We start from the raw sequence: 17,500 nt of genomic DNA, 5'->3' as shown, positions 1-17,500 counted from the left end.
AACGCACCAATCAGGCAAAAGTCTCCATTGCTTTTCGCAATATGATGAGCAATGGAGACTTTTGCCTGATTGGTCCGTTAGGAATCCCATTTGATGCATGCGCAAGGCATGCGCATAACCTCGTTGCAAATAGACTATTTATATCGTATGTGACGACGCGTGTGATCTGAAGAGGAAATCGAAGCGTCCCAAAAAACCACAAATCATCCAGGACAACGTAGAAAATAGTAGCTGAGTGAACTTTATTTATCTAGCTGTCCATAAAATGAGTTTTCGAAAAGAAACAACGCGATTTGAAGTTTTAATGGAACATTTTCCTCGATTAGTTGACTGTCTCAAAATAGCGTGACGTCACGCGCTCTCGCATCCTTAGCGTTGTCTGCCTGTGGTCGTAGGTTTGATTCCTGCCCAGGACTCTGATTTTAAAGTTGTCCTACCCCCGTTGCCCGTTGTCAACGCAACTTGTGTTGTATCAACTCCTTCCCTCGGGCCAATTACACATTTCCATCATGCGTGTATGTCGGTATTGTTTTTACATTTATTTTGTAGCGGTCACGGTCATTCAGTTGTAACTGACGCACGCACGCAAACAATCCACCGATATTGATTACCATTAATTTATTTGTAGCTGGGTTCCTTGTTCCTGCTCAACACGTTCCAACGAAGACTTTGCCAGGTAATGAGACACTCCTAATTGATTATTTTTTTGTTGTTTGATTGAACTATACTGCTTTCTGTTCTTTAATTAGTTGTACATTGTGATCACATAATATGCCTTATAAGCCTGCTTTAAATTAAACTCTTTACTGTTTCTCATTGTTTAATAGCAAGAACAAGTAATGCATGCGTAATAAATTTCCTACTCGCCTCTCTTTTCTTTTCTTTGGATTAAAGTCAGTAACTATGTCGGCACACATTCCTTTTATGCATAACTTAACTGTTTATTTTCTGAGTGATCACGATCATTCAGAAGCTTGGCTGGTTGTCACGAACGCAGGCACGCACCGCGCACGCAAACAATCAACCAATGTTGCTTGCCCATTAATTCATTTGCAACGACTCGAGGAACATATCAAGGTAATAAGTAACATTAGCCTGAGGGTGTAATAAATTATTTGTTTCTTGTGTGATGGAACCATGAACTGCCCACCATTCTGAGAAAGTAAGTAAATGATATGTATCTTGAATTATTCCTGAACAGAGAAGGTTTTAGTTTTTGAATTCGCTTAGATTCAAACTTGAGGGTGCCACAAAGCAAAATGACGATTGAGAAAGCATTCAATCAGTTTTAGCCATGACAAACTCTTTATGTCTACTCGCTTTAAAGTCTTACATAAAGCTAAGCAAGACCAGAGCCTCGTATAATGTATGCGTTCTCATCACAACTTTGAACCTTGCCGAGCGAAACCATGTATTTTTTGAGTTGTTCCTAGCAATCATGAACAGTCATCTCACCTCGATCCGTTCTCTTGAGAACTTTTCAGCTTTCCGCTCCAGTTCCACTCTTTTTGCATACTAGGCATAAATGATTTGTGTTATGAAAGTTAAAATGGATAACCACATTAAATCATCAAATTTTGCAGAGTCATTTCTTGTTGTCGAGCCTCACGTCGATTAGTACCCATTTTGGTAAGTTGCTCACTGTTACTCATTTCTTAATAACACGAACAAGTAATAATTTATGTGTGATAAACCAGTTCTGACGAATTTTGCGTTACTTTTTGTTGTTTTCTCTTAACTCAGTTTGGATCAAGTTACTGACTACGTCAGAATTCCTGATATGTTTATTTTCTAAAGTGATCATGATCACCGTCACTCATGATCAGTTGCGAATGACGCACCCAAATGATCCACTAGTATTATTTATCCCTTAATTTTTTGTTCAGCCGGATTCATTTTTCCTGCTCACAAGGTTTTAAAGAGGAACATTGCAAGGTATTTCGTAATATTAGCTTGCTGGGTGCAATCAGATATTTGTCTGTCGTTGCAAGATAATAAGTAACAATTAGCTTGAGGTGTCACGGTGCTAAATTATTTGTTTCTTGTGTGATCGAACTACAATGTAAAAACTGCCCTCCATTCTTTTCTTGCACATCGAGAAAGTAAGTAAGTAAGTAAGTAAATGATGTATCTTGAATTGTTTCTGAACAGAGAGGGTTTTTAGATTCAAAATTGAGGGTGTCACAAAGCAAATGACGATGAAGAATGCATTCAATCAGTTTTAGCCATTACAAACCCTTAATGTCTACTCGCTTTAAAGTCTTACTTAAAGCTAAGCAAGATCGGAGCATCGTATAATGTACCCGTTCTCATTACGACTTTGAACCTCGCCGAACGAAACCATTACTTGAGTTTTTCGGAGCAATGGAACAGTCATCTCACCTCGATCAGTGTTCAAATTGGACTGCTTCACTGATCAGTTGCGCTGTTTGCTCGAGTATGAAATGACTTCTCCTTGCTGCTCCATTTGTTAGTTCTCTTGAGAATTTTCAGCTTTCCGCTCCTGTTCTACATTTTTAATGCATACTAGGCATAAGGGAATTTTGTTATGAAAGTTAAAAGTTTTCCTACAAGATTCGATAATGCATGGATAACCACATGAAATCATCAAATTTTGCAGAGTCATTTCTTGTCGTCAAGGAAATTATTTCAATATTTTGCGTAAACAGCGTTGCTCACATCGAACAGAAATTTAGCTGGCTGGCAAATTATGTGTAGTATTATAGTCAGTTGAACTATTTTTGGAGATCTTTTTGCACGCAGATACAAAACTGCAAACGGAAACTTCTTATATCTTCAAAAACATACCTTGTAGCTTGACATGTGTCGAAAACAAAAGTAAAATTAACCTAACAGACCGCTTTTGAAAATGAAAAGGTATAAGTCGCTTGTAATAAGAAACAGATTTTACTTAGTATACTTCAACGAAAATTTGAATCTTCTTACCTAAAGAACAAACGCAAGCTGACTAATTGATAAGTGTTTGGAACGTATCGTTCAAATTTGCCTCGTTTTTACAACGAAATACACGCAGAATCGTAAAGTGTAAGTGTCTGGGAAATAGGGCAACATGTACATACTGTAAATTTTAATACCTGACGTGTTTACAGTTTATACTGGTCGGTGGTGATATGACTTTTAATTTCCAACCATAAATTTCTTAAAAGCAAGGTGACAAGACATAAATGATTTGCACGAAAATTATTGCAGCCAGCTTGGCGACTTTTCAACTAGTTTTTGGTAGATACCTTTTCTTTTCGGCCTGATTACGCAGATTTTTCAGCCAGACTGAAAATTTCATGGAAGACATGTCTCAGGTTGAAGTTCATAATTTCACTGGTTTAAGCAATTATAAGAATACTGCGTGTTTGTTTATTTATTATACTATTATTTTGTTTGTTTAGTATAGACCGTATTCATAAATGGCAGTAAAGTAATTATTCTCTTGTCTTTATGCTAATCATTGTAACTAGCCTCGTATTAACACGAGCAAAATTCAAAAGAATTTTTGTTCCAAAGTGAGGCTAGTTATGATGATTAGCACAAAGACAAAAGAATAATTTCTTGACCGCTATTTAGGATTACGGTCTATATTCCAGGTGTTCAAATTATCTTTATTATTTAGAATATACCGGTATATTCATCACAAACAAAGGGGCTTATTAATATTACCCAGGCTATGACAATCCTGCAAGTAATAAGCCTCAAGCTTTCATGTTTAGAAACCAATCAGTTAGATTAGGATAGAGTATAGAGTGGTATAGAGTGGTAGAGAAATGGGGTACTTTTTTTGTATACTATGCAAGTGATTTTTCTTATGAAAGTTAAAAGTTTTCCTACAAGATTCGATAATGCATGGATAACCACATTAAATCATATTTTGCAGAGTCATTTCTTGTTTTCAAGGACTTCGCGTCGATTAGCATCCATTTTGGTAAGTTGCTCACTGTTTCTCGTTTCTTTATAACACGAACAAGTAATAATTTATGTGTAATAAACCAGTTCTGATTAATTTTGCATTACTTTTTGTCAGAATTCCTTACAAGTTTATTTTCTGAAGTGCTCACAGTCACTCATGATTAGTTGCAAATGATGCATCCAAATGATCCACTAGTATTATTTATCCCGTAAATAATTTTTTCAGCCAGATTCATTATTCCTGCTCAAAAGGTTTTAAAAAGGAACATTGCAAGGTATTAAGTGATATTAGCTTGCTGGGTGTACCTGTAATAAGTTATTTGTCTGTCGTTTGATTGAACTGTGAGACAGTGACTAGGTCACTTGTGTTCATTTTGTGTTTATTTTTATTCCAATTACAGTGTATTTTCAACTTCTTTTCATTATCCTAATTACTATTATTTGCTTGTTTACCCATAATTACTCAATTTCCTCATATTTTTGCTTGTGTAGTTGTGTTATCCCCACACATTTCTCTTACCTAATTCCTGTTGTGTAGGAGTGGTCAACTCCTTCTTCCCTTAGGTAAATCCTGTATTAGTGGGTAGTAGATTTACCCCCTAGCCTTATTTGTTTTTTAGTTAGTTTTCTATTTTCCTAAAATCCATTGTAAATTGGCTACCATTTACTTGAAGTATGTTCAGTCAGTTCAGTTAATTTATCTGAAGAGTGTCAGTCTTAAAGACAAGTCATTTTCCAAGTCTTCTGAGGTGTGTAGTTATCAATAACATTTGGTATGTTATCAGTATTTTCCTATTTCTTTATTTATGCCTAGCCTTTAGTTTAGTTACTACATATAGCTTTCTGTTCTTGATTTTAGTTCTTAGCAGTGATTGCAAAATTTCATTTGCTATTGTCTAGCTTTATTTATCTATGTTGACCTTTAGTCTGGCACAGCATGTGATTTGCGCCTTGAATATTTTTGCTGTTTTCCAATGAGTAATTGCTGTATTTTTGTCGCCTGCTTTGTATCCTTTTAATTGCATTTGATTCCAAATGATCCGTTTGTTACCATTATTTCACAATTACTAGTTTCAATGTACTATTGTGGGATTATTGTGCAATATGTAATTTGAAGCTCTTGCTTTTTTCAAATCCATGCTTCATATAATAGTTCTTGGATTATGACATTGTTTAGTTTGTTTACAATTTGAAGTCATTTTACTCGTTTTGTTGGTAATTTCTTTGCCTTTTAGTTCGCAAGCATGTTTCTTCATGTATCAGCTATTTTCCATAGTTTTTATTGTTCAGCAAGTGCAAATAATATCAATTTACTATGTTAAATCCATTTGCTTATTGTGGCTTTGTTTATTTTTTCGTTCCCGATCTCGATCCACTGTGTTTGCTTTGGTATAAATGATTTGTGTTAGAAAGTTATTTCCCATTAGATAATGTTTTACCGAAAGACTTGGCAGTGGATAACCACATGAAATTAAAATTTTTAGAGTTATGAAAAATGGGGCGAGACAAGAAGGAAACGCTTGCAGACAAACCCCTGCATTTTGAAAACCGGCAAGTTGACCTGTGATGCATGTCATCAGCTGTCATAAATCGACCAAGAAAATATTTGGTCTTCCATAGTGGAAATTGAACTTTGTGCAAGAGAAGGTTAAAAAAACTGGCAAGGAAAATAACGTGCATAACAGGCATTTCTACACACGTGTAAATGAGCACCTTTTCTGGGATACAAATTATCATATTTTCAAGCATCTTAGTTTGTCTAAACATTGTCAGGATAATTGCGATGTTTCTTGCTTAGAATTTAGTGAAAATGCTACCTCTTTCTATCAACTCAAAAACAGGGAGAGCTTCCATATTGAGCAGATGAAACCGGCCAAACTCAACAAACAAGTTGATCATGTTGGTTTAGCATTACACTTTTAAAATTTACCATTGTGTCAGTTACAGTATGTTTTCTATAATATCGTTGGTTTATAGTTTGAGTTTCACCTCCTTGTAAGGAACATTTAAGAGCGCCTCTCAGCAATTTTCACCTAAGACCGTGCAAGATAACAAAATCGAAAATTGCCAAAATTTGTCACAATAAAGGACTACCAAAACCATTTTTAGAAAAATATGTTTTACTTTGTTTCGATAATTATTTTACTTGGGCGGCGACTTTTTCGGTATGGGACCTTGGGAGCGAATGTTAATGAAACATGCTAATTAGGGAAGAAATTGCCAGCTTTATTCCAGAAATCATAATCTGGGATCAAATCAGGTTTTTCCAGCTTTTTCCAGCTTGTTACAAATGCTGCTTTCTAGATTTTTCTAGACATTCCTGCATGCTATTAAATGAAAGCATGTGAAGATCATGTATTAATTTCCAGCTTTTTTCAAGGATATTCCAGTTTTTCATGATTTTCCTCTGCCTTTTCCCACCAGTTAATTTTATTCCTTGATGGTTTTAACTTTTGGTTCCTTTAAGGCAATTCAGCCATTGGTAACTTTTTAAATTTATCAGGAGTGACTTTACTAAGCTTCTTACTCCAAGCAGTCAAATGCACAACAAAAACAGGCATCATTTTCTTGTCTGTATAAAGAACTACCTAAGATCATTGAATACTTTAACTATACAGTTATTGGTCATTATTGGTAATCAGGCAGTCATGTCTTGTACCTTCCCTTGTAGAACCTGACACTGTGTAATCTATGTAAATCCTATGTAACGACCTTATGTAAATGGTATGTTATGATATGCATAAATTGGATACAGAAGCCTTATTCAAAGGCTATGTTATACATATGCCTCATGTATATATTTTGAAAGGAAATGCTATGTTTTATCTAGTCAAATGGAACCTTTACGTAGCATATGTAAAGGCTATGTTATGGGGTTTTTGTGTCCAAAAATAAAAATGGTTTTAACATAGTTTATACGTAGATTCGAAACAGAAAATACCCAACACATACATAATTATCCTGCTCCTATAAAATAATATTCCAGCAAATCAGAAATGTGCTGGAAACTACAAACAATCCATTGTAGTCAAGCTATTAACAGTTATTACCATAGCTCACAGACAAAAACAATTAGACGACAGATTTTAAAGCAGTTATATATTTTTATTGCATGAACCTAAGCATTTAATTCATGCCAAAATCTTTGAATTGGGTTCTTGTTTTAAATTTAACGAGACCCTCCGTGAGGGTACACTGGGTTGCCTGTGGTATGTGCACCGTTCCAGACAATTTTTTTTCAAGTTGGGGGGTCATTAAGACCATTTAAGGGGTCACCCAGAAGTCATACCAGCAGAGGCCCTTTGGCTCACAGGTCTTCACACGTTCGCACGACGAACAGATCCTTTTCTGAGGTTAAAAACCTGGCTACCAGCCTATTAATTAATCATTTGTCAGAAAGAAGAAATTCCTGTCCTCTTTGGAAATTTTAGACACATATTGCTTACATGTGGTAGTGAAGTAAAACAGCAATTTATTCCATATAAAATGTCAACTGAGCTGTGTGTTGTCTTCCAGGAGATTCAAGTTGTCCTTGCATAATATGTAGCTCTAGCAGTGCACGATATTGATTTGGTATTGTCTATCATTGTAGTGCCATGATAGAAGTCTTGGGTAAATAGCCTGAGAAGACATGTGGTTACTAGCAAAGTACTGAACCCAGAAAGATTGAAGAAAATAAATGGGAAGTGAGAAACATTGGCTTCTGGGCTGACATGTTGATAATTTTCAAGCTCCCTCACATCTTCTTTCACCTCAAGTTTAAGCGTGCCCTCTGAGCATTTGACAGCTTTGTAATACTAAAGTTTACTAAAGTTTACTAAAGTTAAGCGCTGTCCGGCGGGGTTAGTATCTGGATGGGTGACCTCAAACATATACCCCTTCGTAAAACAGGAGCATTGGACTGAAAATACTATTAACGCTAACCAATGCGAACTCAGCAAGGTACAGATTTTGTTAGCTTGCTTTATGCAAAAACAAATATTGATGCAAAAGTAAATTGATACACAGTTTTTAGAAAGAGCAGAAAGAAGTTTCCTGGACGGTCGCTCGAGAATAACATATTTACGACATGAAAACAACATTAACTTTGAACCGTGAATATAGAATATAAAAAGTTACGATCAGCGACAAACATTTTGGGGAGATTTTTGCTACGTTCAATTTTGTTATTGTACTTTTGGTTGCACAAATTAATCGCAAAATCGAAAGTGACATCGCCGGAATTCAGCGGGCGCCGTGATTAATTTTGTGTCAAATGATGGCAAGGTACCGGGTTTTCGTAAGGTTTTTTTTCTGTCAAGTGTTATGGAGTTTGACAATAAATGAGCAAAGTCAAAAACAAAGATCACAATCGCCCAAACTCTTGAGGTTGACCCCGGGGTTGACCATTGTTTCTGCTGAGTCAAAAATTTACTCTCCAAGACAAGGTTATGTATCACCAGGTAATTCCATTATTTTGGAAATAGCAGCTACTTTATTGTTCATCGGCGTCACCATTTAGTTTTGTCCAATATACACAAACGGATACGATTCGTCAATTCCGATAGTCCATTGGTAGGATTGGTACCAATAGAAAAGAATGTCATTCCAATGGTTCTGTTGGTGAATATGCATTTCATTAAGGGGACTTTCACTATTTTCCCAATTATGATGGTCTATTGGTACCAATAGAAAATGATGTCACTCCAATGGTTCTACTGGTGAAATTATTTTGTCATGTGATCTAGCTGGTACAGGGGAATTCCGATGGTCCATTGGTACCAATGGTACGATTGGTACTAATAGAAAATTATGTCATTCCAATGGTTCTATTGGTGAAAAAAAAGTTCGCTTTCACACCAAGTAAAGGCACGCAATAATTATAATGATTATTCCTCGTTCTACAAGCCAACCACAAAAAACAAGTTCGCTTTTACACCAAGTAAAAGCACGCAATAATTATTATAACGAGATGCTTCTGTGAAGCATACACTGGCTTGCCTGTGATACGTACTACAGAAAATCAGAAGGCACTGAATTGTGTGGTATTGAACTACAACATTCCGTCTCTGAAGAATAACAAATAAAAGAGAAGCGAGAAACATTGTCTTCTGGGCTGACATGTTGATAATTTTCAAGTTCCCTCACAACTTCTCTACACCACAAGTTTAAGCGTGCCCTCTGAACACCTGACAGCTTTGTAATACCAAAGTTCACTGAAGTTAATCCTTGTCCTGCAGGGTTAGTGTTTGGATGGGAGACCAAAACAATATTCCCCTCATCAAACAGAAGCATCGGACCGAAAATACTGTTAACGCTAACAAATGCGAACTCAGCAAGGTACAGATTTTGTTAGCTTGCTTTATGCAAAATAAGAACATCATTCTAAAAGCTTATTCTACGCAAAAAGTAGGTTCTGGAGGTAATTTTGAGAGTGGAAATCAAGGTTACGCGGCAGACGGCAAATACAAACTCACGATTTAATTAACTTAACACACCAGAAAGACGCTAACCTCATTTTGACAAGATAATGCTTTACTATTGCCATAAAAACTATCCAGTTACGCTCGCATATCATAAAACATGATGCAGGGTTAGTGTTTGGATGGGAGACCAAAACAATATTCCCCTTATCAAACAGAAGCATCGGACCGAAAATACTGTTAACGCTAACAAATGCGAACTCAGCAAGGTACAGATTTTGTTAGCTTGCTTTATGCAAAATAAGAACATCATTCTAAAAGCTTATTCTACGCAAAAAGTAGGTTCTGGAGGTAATTTTGAGAGTGGAAATCAAGGTTACGCGGCAGACGGCAAATACAAACTCACGATTTAATTAACTTAACACACCAGAAAGACGCTAACCTCATTTTGACAAGATAATGCTTTACTATTGCCATAAAAACTATCCAGTTACGCTCGCATATCATAAAACATGATGAATTCATAAAGGCCACCTTTTCCAGCGAACAATTTTTGAAACAAACAACATATTTGCTATTAGAGGCAAAAACCCCTTCCTATTTGATTACGTGCGTGAAGAGAAGAAACTCACTCGTTTCAAATATGCGCAATATTGCAACAAACTAAATTTCAGGATCAAACCGTTTCCATGAAGAACCTTTTCCTTGAATAATGAAGCACAAAATAGACGACAAGCTTTCTTTCAAATAATCCTTGGCTGTCACATTTCCAATTATTTTTTTTTAACCTGAAGATTGTGCAGAGTTGATCACAGATCCACGTAAGGTGTTCGATTCGTTCTCTGTCTTTGTTGAACCCATAAGTTACCAGAGAATTTTCCATTTGATTTCAGTGTTCTACATAACGGCACAGTTGGTAAATATTATTTTAAGAAATACAGCTCACTTTGATTTCGACTGGACGGGCGATAGATTGTTGTCGAGATCCATTACTCTTCCCTTTTGAGATTCCAGGTGTTGGTTTCTCACCGCCTGCCTAGTTTATCCAACTGACTTTCCATTATTGAGCTCCATAAGGGTATATTTTGTTTAAGGATCCACTAAAACGCCATTTGCGTTACATCACTTTTCACGCCATTGGACGCAGTAGAATCATTAACTTAGCCTGCCACCAGAGAAATCTACGCAGTTCCACTACCCTCTCGATCCTAAGAAAATACGCGCAGAAGGCTCTATGCACACCACCACTTACCAGGGGAGTGACAGGCAAGACTTTTACCGACACGGAAGAAAAAAAAAAACACCGAACAAATGCCAAACACTTTCCGACTGGGATTGCCATACGGCAACCCAGTAAATATTCCTCGTTCTATAAGCTTACCACGCAAAACAAGTTCGCTTTTACACCAAGTAAAAGCACGCAATAATTATTATAAATATTCCTCGTTTAATAAGCCAACCACACAAAACAAGTTCGCTGTTACACCAAGTAAAAGCACGCAGTAATTACGATGAATAGTCCTTGTTCTATTAGCCAAGCACGCAAAACAAGTTCGCTTTTACACCAAGTGATAGCGCGCTATAATTATTATGAATATTATAAGCCAAGCACACAAAACAATTTACACCAAGTAAAAGCGCGCTATAATTATTATGAATATTCCTTGTTCTGTAAGCCAACCACGCAAAACAAGTTCGCTTTTACAACAAAGAAAAAGCATGTACGCAATAATTATTATGAATATTCCTCGTTCTAAAGCCAACCAGGCAAAACAAGTTCGCTGTTATACCAAGTAAAAGCGCGCTATAATTATTGTGAATGTACCTCGTCCTTAATAAGCCAACCACGCAAAACAAGTTGGCTTTTACACCAAGTAAATGCACGCAATAATTATTATAAATATTCCTCGTTTAATAAGCCAACCACACAAAACAAGTTCGCTGTTACACCAAGTAAAAGCACGCAGTAATTACGATGAATAGTCCTTGTTCTATTAGCCAAGCACGCAAAACAAGTTCGCTTTTACACCAAGTAATAGCGCGCTATAATTATTATGAATATTCCTCGTTCTAAAGCCAAGCACGCAAAACAAGTTGGCCTTTACACCAAGTAAAAGCACGCAATAATTATTATGAATATTCCTCGTTCTGTAAGCCAACCACGCAAAACAAGTTCGCTTTTACAACAAAGAAAAAGCATGTACGCAATAATTATTATGAATATTCCTCGTTCTAAAGCCAACCAGGCAAAACAAGTTCGCTGTTATACCAAGTAAAAGCGCGCTATAATTATTGTGAATGTACCTCGTCCTTAATAAGCCAACCACGCAAAACAAGTTGGCTTTTACACCAAGTAAATGCACGCAATAATGATTATGAATATTCCTCGTTCTAAAGCCAACCAGGCAAAACAAGTTCGCTGTTATAACAAGTAAAAGCGCGCTATAATTATCATGAATATTCCTCAAGTTCGCTTTTACAACAGAGAAAAAGCATGTACGCAATAATTATTATGAATAAACAAGTTCGCTGTTACACCAAGTAATAGCGCGCTATAATTATTATGAATTCATAAATGCCACCTTTTCCAGCGAACAGTTTTTTGAAACAACATATTTGCTATTAGAGGCAAAAACCCCTTCCTATTTCATTACGTGCGTGAAGAGAAGAAACTCCGTCGTGTCAAATATGCGCAATATTACGACAAACTAAAATTTCAGGATCAAACCGTTTCCATGAAGAACCGTTTCCTTGAATAATGAAGCACAAAATAGACGACAAGCTTTCTTTCATATAAGCCTTGGCTGTCACATTTCCAATTATTTTTTCTTACCTGAAGACTGTGCAGAGTTGATCACAGATCCGCGTAAGGTGTTCGATTCGTTCTCTGTCTTTTCAAAACAAAATAGAAAATAGAGCTAAATATTGTTACCTCTTACCATTAATTATCTGAAAATAAGTCCTACAATCTTCTAATTTGCAAAATCAAAAAAAAAAAATGAAACTGGAAGTATGAGACAAGATATTACAAAGTCATAAATGCTAGCGCCCTCATTTTTTGAATGACCTTTACAAAAGAGTGATAAATGTATTTTTTTGGATTATAGTCTCTATAACTCAATCAATAATACTGGAATTTTGCAGAGTGGTTAAGCATTTGAATCAAAAACCCTCTGAGGGGAGTCGGAATGTATGGCAAAAACATCTACTACGTGTACGAAATACAGATGACATAAAATAATGGAAACAGGCGACAAGAAACAATATCACACCAAAACATAACGTCTTGCAAACAGTAGTTAAACAATAATTATGTTACCATGTGTGTCTGGTGCCCCACGAAGGAGCCATATTAAATTAAAGATGAACTGTCCAAGTGAAATTAAGATTGGTTATTTAATAGTAATACATGAAGCAGCAGTTAACCTAGCAACCTTTGTAGCTTTCTTAATTGGTGTTGATAAAAGAATCCTCCTTACAAGAAGGGGTTTCTCTCCACTAACTAAAACATTCACTAATTAGCAGGTAGTTTGAGGGGAATATTGTGTGTGAATGGTGGCTGAGTTGAGGAAACATCATACACAAAGGTTAGGGTTAGTCTGTAGAATAAGGCTAACAAATGAAACAAATTCTGTGTGAAATTAAAAACTTCAATCACAGAAACAGCCAGATAGTACATGTGTGAAAAACTGAATCATGTAGGAGGGATTAACAAATATTTGACCATAAAAATTATTCAGCAGACGAGGCCGGCTTGGCGGTGATATCTCCAAAAAGGCTCGTGGTGTATGAGGCCACCTAAGCAGAAACAGCCACAAGTCAAAAAGGGACCTTGCCGAGTTCTGGAATATGTACTCACTAGATGCAGATGTAGAAGTCCTTTAAGGCCTTTTACTGACACCTTGAAAACAATATGAAACAGAGAGTTACTGTATTGATATGTACTATTTGATTAAGTAAAAGGGCGAGATCGGACACATTTTTTTTCCCTTTCTTTAAATAAGCTCTCAGACCCCCGAAAATAGATGCCTGTGATCCTTGAGTGTGAAATAGTTATGCTATATTTTTTAAGTTTTCTGTGTGGTGTTGCTAGTCAAGCCTAACAATAAATACAGTCATTGTTATTTTTTAAGGTATGTTCCAGGGCTCATGCTCTTAATTATTTTATTTATGTTTCACACTGTGGAACAAAATGTGATCATATTGATCAGCCACAGGTTAGCTTATTTGTTGGGGCCAAACTGCACAAAGGCAAAGAAAACAATATGGGGTTTGGGAGAGGATGGGGAGTCTTAAAACGTAGCAGTAGTGATAGGCTACAAATTGCTTTTCTTCAGGGGAGGATATTCTACAAGGAACTGGAATCATTGCTTTGTCCTCAGATGGTACAAAATATGAAGGAGTTGCCATGGAATAGTATGGCTTTTTTGCATAGTTATACTAAGGGGGCAAGGACATGGTATTTACAATAACTTATCAGTTTTGCATTGTTTTGCTGTGATCCATTTTAAGTTTAGTCTATATATTACCTCGAGATCAAACATTGTTTGCCATGTTATAAAGTGTTCTTACACATCTGTCCTTCTGTGGAATGTTTGTTTCCAGGCTTTAAAGTAATTAAGTAGTTGGTTTAAGTTGGTAACACGTTGATCTGTTATTGACTGCAGTGGACTGTTATCTTTGAAGACATTCCAAAGCATTTCACATTTTCATAAGTTCTTGTTTTTTTTCTGTGGTGTTTTCATGCAAAGCCATGTCTGCAAACTTTTTCGGACAGAGTATTAACAGCAAGCTTTACTCGTATTTTATTTAAATTATCAAGATGGAATTACAAGCGCCCTGATTAAACCGTATTTGTTGTTTGTTGATTTTCCCAAGCGGGTGAAATCTTGCAAATAGTTTTAAAATATTGTTGGTAAAATTGACTGCGGTGGGGAACCCGATTCGTCGCGAGCGATTTTAAGTGAGCAAGTTTGAAGTTCTGAAATGCTGCTATATCCAAATATATCCACCTGGTTTTTTACTATGTTATGTAAAAGCTATCGATCTTAAACATATGTAAAATTTAGAGTGGAGTAATGTGGAGTACTCCTAAAAGAAGCAGCGGAACACGGCTTGGTCAGAATACCGGTCGTTTCACTACCGTATGAAGTCGGTTCGCCAACGTCCAAAAGCACCTTTTTCGTTGAGAATAATTGTCAATTAGATAACTTGCAATTCACTTCATGAGAGGGATTGTTGATGTGAACCGCCATATTTGTTATTGAACCTTTCAATGCGCCCCAATCCCCCCTCAAATTTTATTAGTTTTCTTTATTGATAGTTTATTGCTGGTCATATTCTCTTGCAAACTTGGTGGCTCCTAAAGGAGCCGTTTTTTGGTTGTGATTTTTACTGACTTCTTCAGTTTCCACGAGTGGGGCCGTTGAGATGTGAGCACGTTTTCAGCAACTGTGCGGCGGTCTTCTCTTTCCTTTCGTACTTCTCCCAGCTGTCGAATAGCCTCGCCTGTTTCGATACTGCTTCAGTTTTTCATCGGACACAAATGCTAGGATATTGATTAGTAGAAAGAGGTTTAGATAGTTTTACTAATACTTGGAAGCTGCATATGCATAACGTTTTCGAGTTCGATTCCTTACTATAATACTTGGAAACTGTTTTCCCAGTTCGATTCCGAATATTGCGTTGTCTTTATCTTTATTTTAATGCTCAATAGACTGCATAATGTTTTCTCAGTTTTATTAATTTATGACTAAACAGTGATTAAAACCTTCTTGTAGTCTTTTTCTTTCTTGTTGGCCATCAGGACAAACACAAGTGGGACTTGCTTTGCATATTCCCCGGATCGGACGAAAGCATTCACCGTCAGTAGCTGCTTGAATGGGTGTCGCACAAGCTTGAAGGTTCCGTCCATGTACCAGGATTTAGCCTTGGCCAGGGTATTTAGCTGCTCCTGTCTGGCGAAGATCAGATGCCTTTCTGCTTAACTGTCAGGTCGGCTTGGAAGAAACCGGGAGGGAGACATTCCTCGACCAGTTCGAAGTCCAGATCTTTCGGTTGCTCGGGTCTGAGTTTCTGCCGGAGTCGGTTGGCAGCTCTAGCCACATGCGCAGGCTTAGGGAGGGCTGGACAAGGTGCAGCAGTCAGTTCATCTAACATGACCTAAAAAAAAGGAAGGAAAATTTGACTGTCTCGTCTATGAGATGCTTTTCATCAAGCAGCAATTCTAGTCTCAACACACAGATTCCTCGCAGACTGATTCCATTCACGGAAAGCTCTTTGTTTAAGAACATTCCATCACCTATTGTCGTTTTAGTATTGTGAAAAAACAAGCAAACCAAAAGATGGCGGAATGTCAAAGGCATCCATCTCTTCCTCGATTCTGCTACTCTCCCCAATTGGATCAGTGATCTCACTGCAATATAGGCATCGCCAAACCACCTCTAATCCGGTCTTAACAGCATCTCTATACTGCTGTCTCGAAATTCCCGTGTTGCAACGTCGATGTTGTCATTTGTCGCAGCCATTGCAATAGATACAATAATAGCTTTCCATCTCGAGTGACTCTTGTAAACATATTTGATCAGCGAAAATACTTCGATAAGATGAGTTGGTTGAATTGAACAGAAAATCACAGCCCTTTTATACAGCAATGCCTGATTAAGCCGGATCAAAATCGCAGGAATTTGAGTGGCAGATATTGTTGGTGTTATCTGTTCTTTCTTGTAGTTGCATATCATTAAACGTTTAAACAATATGCTATTTAAGTTGAAAAAGTTCTCACCTCCTTTGCAACATGCCGCACAAGTGAAGTTAATGAGCTCACATTGTTGTTATTGCGTTTCTAATTCTTCCTGTAACAGGGAGAAAAGAGACCGGTAGAGAAGCAGGCTGTAGGGGGAACATTTAATAGTTGAGTGGGGGAAGGAAAAAGTTTTGCCGCAAATATTTAATCAGTGTTTCAAACAATGCAAAAACCCTCTGCGAGAGTAGAACAAACACGTAGGCGAAATTTGCAGGAAACAAGTGAACGTTTCTAAGCGCGTAATCAAACAAACATATTTCAACTCGATGGCTCTTTAACTACGCAAATGTTTAATAAAAGGTTTTACAGCCGGTTTATGTTCACAAATAAAGCCGTGGATGGCGTGGGAGACAGAGAGGGAGAGAGAGAGATTGGGGAGAGTGAAAGGAACATTTTCAAGCCGAATCAAACAATTCATCTTGGATCAAAGGTCACATTATCTTCTTTTGGTAATTTGTAAATAAAATTCAGATCTATTTCACAAAGTATTTTGGACGTTGGCGAACTGACATTATTAGACGTTGGCAAATAGACTTCATACGTTGGCGAACAGGTCGTTGGCGAGCTGACACGTTGGCGAAACGACCGGTTACCCTTGGTCACGGTAAGCGGGACATACCTGCATTCGACACTGTCTTACTTCAGTCAAATTTAAGCAGCTTCCGACGAAAATACTTGACAGACAAAATAGTATTGAGTTTTGGGTCAAAAATATCAAAAAGGCCTTTAAATAATACACTAATGGTGGCCCAAAAATAAAGAAAGAAAACTTGATTTCTGGTTCGTCAAGAGGATATTTTTGGCAGCCATTAATTGCACCGGAAACGTGGAAGGAGCGCTCGTGCCAGTCCTTCTCCGCTTCGCACATTGGACCAAGAGCGGAATGCCCGTTTCACCGCCCTATGGACGCCCTATGTATAAGCGCCATGCTGCTGACTGCTGACCAGAACGAAAAGGACGCACTAGTTCCCGATCCTGTCTCTCACGTGTTATCCAAGATGGCGGAGGATGACAATCTTTCTACGGAGCAAGATTCGAAAGATACTGGAGTTCATTGAAAGGATTAAGTGCTGACTTGGAGTGTGTAATTTTCGAGAGTAATGCATCATGTTCCTTTTGGAATAAGGCCGATTACGAGACTCAGAGAGCATCAAACAAGGTAATCCGTTGATTGGTTTTTCTCACAACCTATTGAATACATCGGAATAAAAGCTTTCTTTTTCATTTCTCCATGTACAGAGTGCTTTTATGTTCAAAGTTTGGAGCCTTTAAAGGGCATTGCGTAAGCTAAGTAAATGTATTAACTCGAAAGATATCACATTCACATTCATATGCTATTTCAGAGAGCTATGTGACCTTTAAATGGTATTGCAAT

General features: G+C 37.2%; 1 protein-coding gene and 2 long non-coding RNA genes across 4 annotated transcripts in view; 2 read left to right on the top strand and 1 right to left on the bottom strand.

Moving 5' to 3' along the window:
* Positions 1–2,622, bottom strand: part of LOC138060448 (uncharacterized) — a 5,423-nt gene extending 2,801 nt beyond the window's left edge. The window contains exons 1-2 of one of the 2 annotated variants that reach the window (XR_011134353.1): positions 2,383–2,622; positions 1,456–1,515 (exon numbers count right to left, since the gene is read on the bottom strand). This is a non-coding gene — a long non-coding RNA (uncharacterized lncRNA). Of the gene's footprint in view, positions 1–1,455; positions 1,721–2,382 lie in introns of those variants that run through there. The other variant, XR_011134352.1, reaches the window with a different exon arrangement.
* The window catches only part of LOC138013609 (tetratricopeptide repeat protein 28-like), a 116,557-nt gene that overhangs the window by 81,728 nt on the left and 17,329 nt on the right, over positions 1–17,500 (top strand). The window lies entirely within an intron of this gene.
* LOC138060449 (uncharacterized) lies at positions 1,789–16,894 on the top strand. The gene is made up of 3 exons (XR_011134354.1): positions 1,789–1,935; positions 3,887–3,934; positions 15,127–16,894. It is a non-coding gene; the product is annotated as an uncharacterized lncRNA (long non-coding RNA).

Source organism: Montipora capricornis, chromosome 8 (assembly GCF_036669925.1).
Source record: "Montipora capricornis isolate CH-2021 chromosome 8, ASM3666992v2, whole genome shotgun sequence".
NCBI lineage: Eukaryota > Metazoa > Cnidaria > Anthozoa > Scleractinia > Acroporidae > Montipora > Montipora capricornis.
This window is presented reverse-complemented; position numbering and strand designations above follow the sequence as displayed.